The following is a 9,235-nucleotide window of genomic DNA, read 5'->3' as shown; positions in this document are numbered from 1 at the left end:
AAAAATCCACACTCCACCCCCTAGCCGTTGCCCCGCGAGGGTTTTTTGGCCAGGGTGTATATGCAAAACAGCATCGCGCATTTGTAACTTACTCTAAACGTTTCTTTTCATATTTACAAAATTTATCCCTTCCTGAATTCATTCCAAACTTCGAGTGCCTATCGAAGGCCGCCCAACTTGGCTTCAAAGCCCTTCGTACTCTCATTGCGCCCCTTTTAATCAACGTGCCGCTGTTTCTGCCTCCGTTGCCGCGGCTGCTTCAGCGGCAGAGAGGCCACCTGGTCGATTGCTGATATGCTGCTCTGGAGCTGCTGACGGAGAATCGTCCTCTTCGTCGCTGGACGAATCCGCGCCCTCGCCGTACAGCCATGCCAGGGAGGCCACAGTCCTTCGCCTCTCCCTGAATCTCGCGACTCGCTCGCGAATGGCTGCCCGGCGCGCAGCTGTTGTCGGCGATGGAGGTGGTGTTGGGGGCCGCCCACCTCGCTGCAACTCCCTTGCCCTCGCCCGTGCCGCGTTCCTCGCGACGTTCCGGCGCTGGTTACGAGCGACGGCCACCGAGTTGTCAGGGAGGTGTGCGGCTGACGGCTGACCCTGCGCAGCCAACAGCTCCCTTTCCGCGTTCCAACCATCCTGGAGCTCGTCCGTGACGCCGGCGACGAACTCACAGATGCTGCTCCAACGTTCCGGGCTCTCGAGCAGAGCGGCAACGAGACCTTCGGGGGTGATCTCGCTCGTACTACCCGCCTCGAGCAGCCTTCCGCGTTCAGTGGCGAACCTGGGGCAGCTGAAAATGGCGTGTTCCGCCGTCTCAGCGACGCCAGGACATCTGGGGCAGTCCGGGGACGACGTGAAGCCCATCCGGCACAGGTAGTCACGGAAAAAACCGTGACCGGACAAAACCTGCGCCAACTGGAACGTCACGTCTCCGTGTTTCCGTGACTGCCATGTCCTCACGTCAGGTATCACTCGATACGTCCACCGAGTGAACCGACTGGCGTCCTCTCTAGCAGCATCCGCGTCCCACTGCTGCTGCCACTGCCCGTAGGTACGGTCGCGCTCCATGCTCTTTACACTCGCTCTCGAGTGTTCGTTCGCAGGATCCTGCAGACGATGATGCACCCTGCTGTCCTCCTCGATCAGCAGGCGTATCGGGATGAGACCGGCCAGCAGCACGGCCGTCTCTCCCCTCACCGTCCGGAAAGCCCGACACACCCGAATGGCCGTCGTCCTCTGCACACGCTGCACCAGTCTGTGACACTGTTGCAGCTGCAATCCCTCCGACCATACTGGGGCCCCGTAGCGAAGGATGGAGTCCGCAACGGCCGCCAGTAGTCGAGCACGTGACGATTTCGGGCCACTGTGGTTCGGCATGAGGCGCGTGATGGCTTCCGCAACCCTCATGGCCTTCGCTGCAACCTGCTGAACATGCGGCAACCATGACAGGTGGTCGTGCAACCAAACTCCAAGATAGCGGATGGAGCGCTGGGATTGCACGACCACTCCCCCGATGTTGATGCTGACGACCGGATGACGCTTCAGGGTGGAGATGAGCGTCATTTCCGTCTTCTCCGGAGCCAACGAAAGACGGTTTTGGTCCAGCCAGGTCGTGATCGCCGCGATGGCGCGTTCAGCAGTAGAGGAAGCGGCTTGGGGTGTCGTTGCGGGGACCAAGACTACAAGGTCATCGGCATAGCCAATAACCTCGGCCCCCTCAGGCAACTGGACACCCAGGACCCCGTCGTACAGCACGTTCCACAGCGTGGGTCCCAATATGGAACCCTGTGGAACTCCCGCGCTGATGCTGCGCTCGACGGGGCCTTCGCTGGTGTCGATAACCAGTCGCCGATCCTCGAAGTAGCTTTTCAGCATCCTCTGCAGCGACGACGGTACCCCCTTGTCCCTCAACGCGCTGGCGATGGCCTGCCAAGGCGCGGAGTTGAACGCGTTGCGGATGTCCAGGGCAACCACCATCAGGCAGCGCTTGTCTCGGGCATTGGTACGGTGAAAGGACATGGCCTTCCTGCCCGCTTCGACAACGCGCTGGATCGCACTGATGGTGGATCTGCCCCGCCGGAATCCGTACTGTTCGTCCGACAATCGTTCCGCATCTGGTTCCTCCAGGAACTCGTTCAGCCGGTTAAGGATTAGGCGCTCCAATACCTTGCCGAGTGCATCAAGCATGCACAGCGGCCGGTAGGAGGAGCTTTCCCCAGGAGGTTTGCCAGGCTTTGGCAGCAGCACCAAGCGCTGCCTCTTCCAGGGCGCTGGAAACGCACCCCGGTCCAGGCAGTCCTGATACAAACGGACGAAAACCTCCGGGTACTTCCTAATTGCCGTCTTAACCGCAGCATTGGGAATACCGTCCAATCCAGGCGCTTTCCTGTTCGCCATTGATCCCACGATGCTAAGCAGCTCGTCCGCAGTAACGGGAGTCAGCGATGTCCTCTGCTCCTCGGTGTCCGCACTCGGCAATTCGGAGTCCGGCCAGACAACAGGCGGATGAGTTGGAAACAGATCGTTGGCAATCTGTTCCAGTACGGCACGGTCTGTCTCCGGTGGCACAAAGCTGCCACGAAGGCGAGACATTACCACCCGGTAACCGGCCCCAAACTCATTGGTCTCCGCCTGTTGTATCAGCTCATCAAGCTGTGCACGCTTGCTGGCCCGGACAGCCTTCTCCACCGCTCTCCTCGCCGACCGATGATGTGCGGCCACGGCGCTGCGCTCCTGCAGATCGGTCGTACGAAGCATTCTCTCGTGCACAGCCGCACACTCCTCTCGAAGACGCAGAATCTCCGGGGTCCACCAGAAGAGGTCGCGATGGGGGTCACGATGTGACACGGTGACGCGCTCCATCGTGTCGTCGCATGCATCGAACATGGCGGCGACCATCCCCTCCTGGCTTACGGCTCGCTCCGGGAATCCGGCCGTCTGGAGTGCAGCTGTGAATGCCTCGACCGAAAACTGCGTCGTCTTCCATCTACGGCCAGCGTGCCGGAAAGTGGTGGACGACGTTGAGGACCCCTGTCCCCGCTGACGATGATGCTGCTGCTGCTGCTGCTGCTGCTGCTGCTGCTGCTGCTGCTGCTGCTGATGCTGCTGCTGCTGCTGCTGTTGCTGCTGCTGCTGCTGCTGCTGCTGCTGCTGGTGGTGTTGGTGCTGCTGCTGGTCACGAGTTGGAGGTCCCACGGTGAAAAAGATATACCGATGGTCCGATGCCGTGTAGTGGCACGCAGCGGTGTCTGCTGCCACCTCCCAAGTGTACGGACGAGCGATGGATGCGCTCGCAAAAGACACATCCACGACACTGGGAGTGGCGACTCCGTTGCCCACGAACGTCGGGACCGAGCCTTGGTTCAGGACCACAAGGCCCAGCTGCCTGACGGTATCAAGCAGCTCTTCACCGCGCCAGGTAGAACGCTGGCTACCCCACTCCTCGTTCCAGGCGTTAAAATCGCCTGCCAAGACGATACGCGGGTGAGGTTGGGCCTCCAACTCCACCGCCTCCAGTAACTGCTCGAACTCGCTGGTGTTGAGACGTGGAGGGGCGTAGCAGCTGATGTAAACCACCCCTCCGATCTGCGCTGCTGCCAATCCGGGCATGGCACAGCGCCAGACCCGCTGGATTGGGAGGTGGCCGGTCGCCACCACAGCTGCTCCCCCCGACGAGTCGACCGCCCAGTTACCGCTACCATCTGGAGGCCGGTAAACCTCCGACAGCAACAGCACGTCGGCCCGCTTTGTGCGGGCTGTCTGCAAGGCCAGGTCCTGGGCAATGCGTCCACCACCCAGGTTGGCCTGCATCACCCGCATTACGCCCGCCATTGCAAGTTCTGGGGGCACGATGAATGGCCCACGCGATGGGGCCCCTGGCAGAATATGCACTTAGCCGCCGCGGTGCACTGGCTGATGCGGTGGCCTACCTCGCCACACTGCAGGCACTGACCCGACCGGTCAGTGGGGGCACGACAATCTCGCGCCAGGTGCCCCGTCAGTAAGCAGCGGAAGCAGCGCTGAAGATCAAGCGGCTTCTTCGGGACCTCGCGGATGCCGCTTACACACTGGCACAGAGTAAGCTTCTGGCCAATCAGAAGCCGAGCCTTTCCGAGTGGAAGCCGCACTCGAGCCCGCTTCGTGCCATCGCGGAGCTCCCACAGCTCGACCCGCGCAATACCCGGCTCCGCTCCTAGCTGCTGCTTGATGGCAAGCTCCACGTCGCTCTCCTGAGCCAAGGGGTCGACGTTTGTGACGAGAACTTCTCCCATCTCCGTCACGACCCGGGCCACGCCATCCTCGCCGAGCGCCAGCTGAATGCGGCGAGCCAGCTCCGCGCTGTCCACGTTCTTGCGCAGCGGGACTATCAGATGGCCTTGCGCGGTCCGACGCCCCATCCCGATGTCCGCCCGGACGTCCTGCAGCTCCTGAGACGTACGTAGTTTAACGTACATCTCCGTCCAGGTTTTGTTCGCACCCGGAACCACCGCGATGCGGTCAGGTCGTACAGGACGCCCCTTGGACTGCTGCTGATGTTGTTGCTGCTGCTGCTGCGGACGCTGCTGCTGCTGCTGCTGCTGCTGCGGTGTGCGAAGCTGCGGTGGCACGTATCGCTCGCCTCGCTGCTGTTGCTGCTGCTGCTGCTGCTGCGGCTGGTGGCATTGCCGCTTGGACGAGTGGCCTTTCACCACCGTCGTCCAGAGCTGCTGTTGCTGCGGCTGCTGCTGCGGCTGTTGCTGCTGCGGCTGCTGCTGCGGCTGTTGCTGCTGCTGCTTCTGCTGCTGCTGCTGCTGACGCAGCTGCTGCTGCTGCTGCTGCTGACGCTGCTGCTGCTGCTGCTGCTGCTGACGCTGCTGCTGCTGCTGCTGCTGCTGCTTCTGCTGCAGCTGACGTAGCTGCTGCTGCTGCTGCTGCTGCTGCTGCTGCTGCTGCCGCTGCTGCTTTTCTCGCTGTCGCTGCCTTTGCCGCTGCAGACGCTTCCGGGCAGACTCCCGGTTACTGCCGTGTATCGCCGCAGTTTGCAACTCAAGCACTGATCGAGTGCCCGTGCGAAGCAACTCGTTTTCGCGTCGAAGTGCTGAGTTCTCCTCACGGCAAGAACGCAACTCCTCCAGTGCGGTTGTGAGCTGGGCGGCGATACTTTGCAGCTGTGCCATCAGCAATGCCCAGCTTCCCGCGTCGATGGGCCCACCAACTGCCTCCGGAGCAGGAGATGCCGATGGTGTTAGCACTAAGGCTGTTGGCTGCTCCAACTCCATGACCGCCTCCCCTGCCTCGCGCCCCGACGTCGCAATGATGGTGTTGTTGAGTTCATCATCGTCGCTGGAGTAGCAAAGCTCCATCGTGGGCGTGGCCGGACGCTCATACACTGGTGGCTGGGTAGCCACCACCGACCCTTTTCTAGGCCGTAATTGATACGGCGCACTCATAAGCGAGTAATGGGTCTCGCCTACTATCCCCTTCGGCTCTGGATCAGCTAGCTCCGCTCCTTCCCCCGGAAAACTCACGGAAACCCTCGGAGAAACAGGTTTTCCGGCTCCAGGGGGGTGGTGGTAGGTGGGAGCGGGGCGGGGTGATGTTTTCTACCTTCCTTACTCCAAGCCGCGTCGCTGGACACCCAACTTCGTACTATCCGGCCGGAAAATGGTGCCCGGAAAATTTGACTTTTCCGGCCGAAGTCGGAAAATCCAGGTTCTAAAGATGGGGATTGATGGAAATTTCCCTAACGAGCAACTTTCTCTTCCGCACGAGACCGCTATCTCCCTTCCTTCCCCGGAAAAATCGCGGAAAACCGCTAAAAAAACCGATTTTACGGCTTCGGGGGGTTGGTAGGTGGTGGGGGTAGGTGGGAGCGGGGCGGAGGGGTGTGCGTTCGCTTCGTACCGTTGAGCTGCGTCGTTGGACACCCCACTTGCCCGGGTCCAGTTGATAGTTTGGAAAGGGGGGCTGCCCGGAAAAACCCTATTTTCCAGGGGGGGTGGGGGGAAATCCTTGCGGGGGGGTATTCTTCTTTAAAATCGGGCTCCGTGCCCCATATAAACCCCTATCGGGAAAAGCCCGGTTTTCCCGTGAGTGTCGGAAAACTCTTCAACCGGTGGCTTTTCCTGGCTGTAGCGCCCCCTGGTGGTGGAAAATCGGTCGGTTTTCCAGGGGGGGTGGGTGGGGGGGGTCCACCCGAACAACTCCACCGAAGACCCCAAGACGCTATCTCCCTTCCTTCCCCGGGAAAATCGCGGAAAACCGCTAAGAAAACCGGTTTTATGGCTCCGGGGGGTTGGTGGGTGGTTGGGGTAGGTGGGGGCGGGGCGGGGGGGTGTGCTTTCACTTCGTACCGTTGAGCTGCGTCGTTGGACACCCCACTTGCCCGGGTCCGGTTGATAGTTTGGAAAGGGGGGCTGCCCGGAAAAACCCTATTTTCCAGGGGGGGTGCGGGGAAATCCTTGCGGGGGGGTATTCTTCTTTAAAATCGGGCTCCGTGCCCCATATAAACCCCTATCGGGAAAAGCCCGGTTTTCCCGTGAGTGTCGGAAAACTCTTCAACCGGTGGCTTTTCCTGGCTGTAGCGCCCCCTGGTGGTGGAAAATCGGTCGGTTTTCCAGGGGGGTGGGTGGGGGGGGGTCCACCCGAACAACTCCACCGAAGACCCCAAGTCGCTATCTCCCTTCCTTCCCCGGGAAAACGCGGAAAAACCGTTTGTGAGGGTGTTTTTCCGCTCCAGTGGGTGGTGGGTGGGTGGGAGGGGGGCGGGATGGTCACTCCCAGTTTCCACTTACCGAGACGCGTCGATGGAGGGGTCGCACGTCCGGATCGGTTGACTGGCCGGCCGAACCTCCAAAAAGCGGCCAGTGGGCCCGCCGGGAACTCTCGGGAAACCAGGGCGGACACTCTGAACAACCCGTCCGAACACCGGGTGCTCCGCACAAAATGTTCCGTCCGGGTGTTGGTGGTACAGGGACCAGTTTTTAACGGTTTTTAACGGTTTTTAACGGCTTTTTTCACACACACGCCGCCATTTTCGGAAGGCGAAAAACGGCGTCCTTTTTTGGTGCGAAACTTTGCCGCCCTGTAACTCCGTCAGTTTTCACTCGATTGTCTTGAAACTTTCTGGAATTGTTCTCCTCCAAGAAACGCACAAATCTTTATATGGCAGCTCTCTTCTAGCTCTTAAGCTACACTGGCTATTTTAAGTTCAATTTTCACTTTTTAATCACTCACTATAAACTGAACTCCATACTTTTCAAAGTTTTTCCTTCTCAAAAACATGCGGCACACTGGCCCGCTTCTTTTAAGACCTCATTTGGCCCGATCGGTCCACTACTTTTCTTAATATTCGCGAAAAACCGTCCCACGAAAAACTCCCTCAATTTTCCGAATTTTCCGGAAAAATTCGGAGGGGGGGCGTAGGAACAAGATCGGGGGCCGCACACGTAAATTCACCACCCTAACTATTGTTTTCACTGATAAACCCGAAAAAATTTTTTCCTCACGGAGCACAGCACAGGCACGTCTGCTCACTTCGGCTGACCGATCGCAACTACTACAGGGATAACTGGCTTGTGGTCGCCAAGCGTTCATAGCGACGTGACTTTTTGATCCTTCGATGTCGGCTCTTCCTATCATTGTGAAGCAAAATTCCCAAAGCGTAGGATTGTTCACCCTTTCAAGGGAACGTGAGCTGGGTTTAGACCGTCGTGAGACAGGTTAGTTTTACCCTACTGGTGTGTGCATTTGTGCTATCTTAACGGAATTCCTGTGCAGTACGAGAGGAACCACAGGTACGGACCACTGGCTCAATACTAGTTCGACCGGACTTTGGTATGACGCTACGTCCGCTGGATTATGCCTGAACGCCTCTAAGGTCGTAACCAATCCGAGCTGATAGCGCTTCAAACCCCCATAGGCAATCGTAAGCTAGCGGGCCTAACAACCCTCCGAGATACGCTGGCGCTGCCTCGCAGCCTGGCGCCTCATCCCCGCTTCTAGACTTGGCCGCATCGCGCAGGGTCGCACCGCACGTGTTAGTACCTGACCATAGGGAACACTGGTGGCAGCTGACCTCGCCGACCGTGGACTTGACTAGTTTCGATGCCTACCGACCGCCCGCAAACGACGGGACTTCAGGCTGGGAGCTGCGAGTTGTAGAGATGCGTTCGCATCGATCCTCTCAGGCGACCCATGCTTGGTGGTGTATTCGTGTGTACTGTCGCACCTTTCCGGGTGTGTTCAGTATGCACGATGAATGAGTTGGAAAACGAAAGACAGAGAGAGAATTGAAATGTTACTGAGCATATAAGCGAAGAGTGTGTGGGTTCATAAGAATGTTGATCATATGCAGTTGATACCGGTACGGGTCCGTCATTACTCCTCCACGGAGTGATGATCGGTTTGCTTGAAGGGGGCAATACGCATCGTTGACTTACCTACGGGTAACCCGCTTACGAGTGGGTCGATTGCTGTCGGGGCAAGCAATCGGGTTAGCGCCGTATCCGGATATAGAGAGTAGTATGGGGTGATAATGATTAACATGTCGAGTGATGGCTGCACCTCCTAGTGGAAAGTTCAAACGTGACGGTTGCTTCGCTACGGGGTACTAGGTACCTCTTAGAGGAGCAATGGAGTATGGAGTCCAAATTGAATGTTTGGACTTCAAAAATTTCTCTAAGTCCGCTACATAAATCCCTCACCCACAAACTCACAAAACACATGCTATTGCATTAAAAATTTTGTTAACCTAACAAGAGATGAAGGCAAGTCGAATTAGTTGGTCCAAAACCAAAAATATCACTAAGTTCGCGACTTGGGTACAAACCGAAAGTGAATATGATGTCCCTGAACATGCATATAAGTTCGAGTATTGATATTATAAACCTAACAAGAGATGAACGCAAGTCGAATTGGTTGGTCCAAAACCAAAAATATCACTAAGTTCGGGACTTGGGTACAAACCGAAAGTTAATATGATGTCCCTGAACATGCATATAAGTTCGAGTATTGATATTATAAACCTAACAAGAGATGAAGGCAAGTCGAATTGGTTGGTGAGAAACCAAAAATATCACTAAGTTCGGGACTTGGGTGCAAACCGAAAGTTAAAATGATGTCCCTGAACATGCATATAAGTTCGAGTATTGATATTATAAACCTAACAAGAGATGAAGGCAAGTCGAATTGGTTGGTCCAAAACCAAAAATATCTCTAAGTTCGGGACTTGTGCGCAAACCAAAAGTTAAAATGATGT

At 57.4% G+C, this 9,235-nt stretch overlaps 1 pseudogene; it reads left to right on the top strand.

The window, feature by feature from the left end:
- Positions 1-124, top strand: part of LOC126566506 (large subunit ribosomal RNA) — a 3,693-nt pseudogene extending 3,569 nt beyond the window's left edge.
- Positions 125-9,235: the final 9,111 nt, after the last annotated feature.

This window comes from Anopheles maculipalpis (genome assembly GCF_943734695.1).
Source record: "Anopheles maculipalpis chromosome X unlocalized genomic scaffold, idAnoMacuDA_375_x X_unloc_1, whole genome shotgun sequence".
Classification (NCBI taxonomy): domain Eukaryota; kingdom Metazoa; phylum Arthropoda; class Insecta; order Diptera; family Culicidae; genus Anopheles; species Anopheles maculipalpis.
This window is presented reverse-complemented; position numbering and strand designations above follow the sequence as displayed.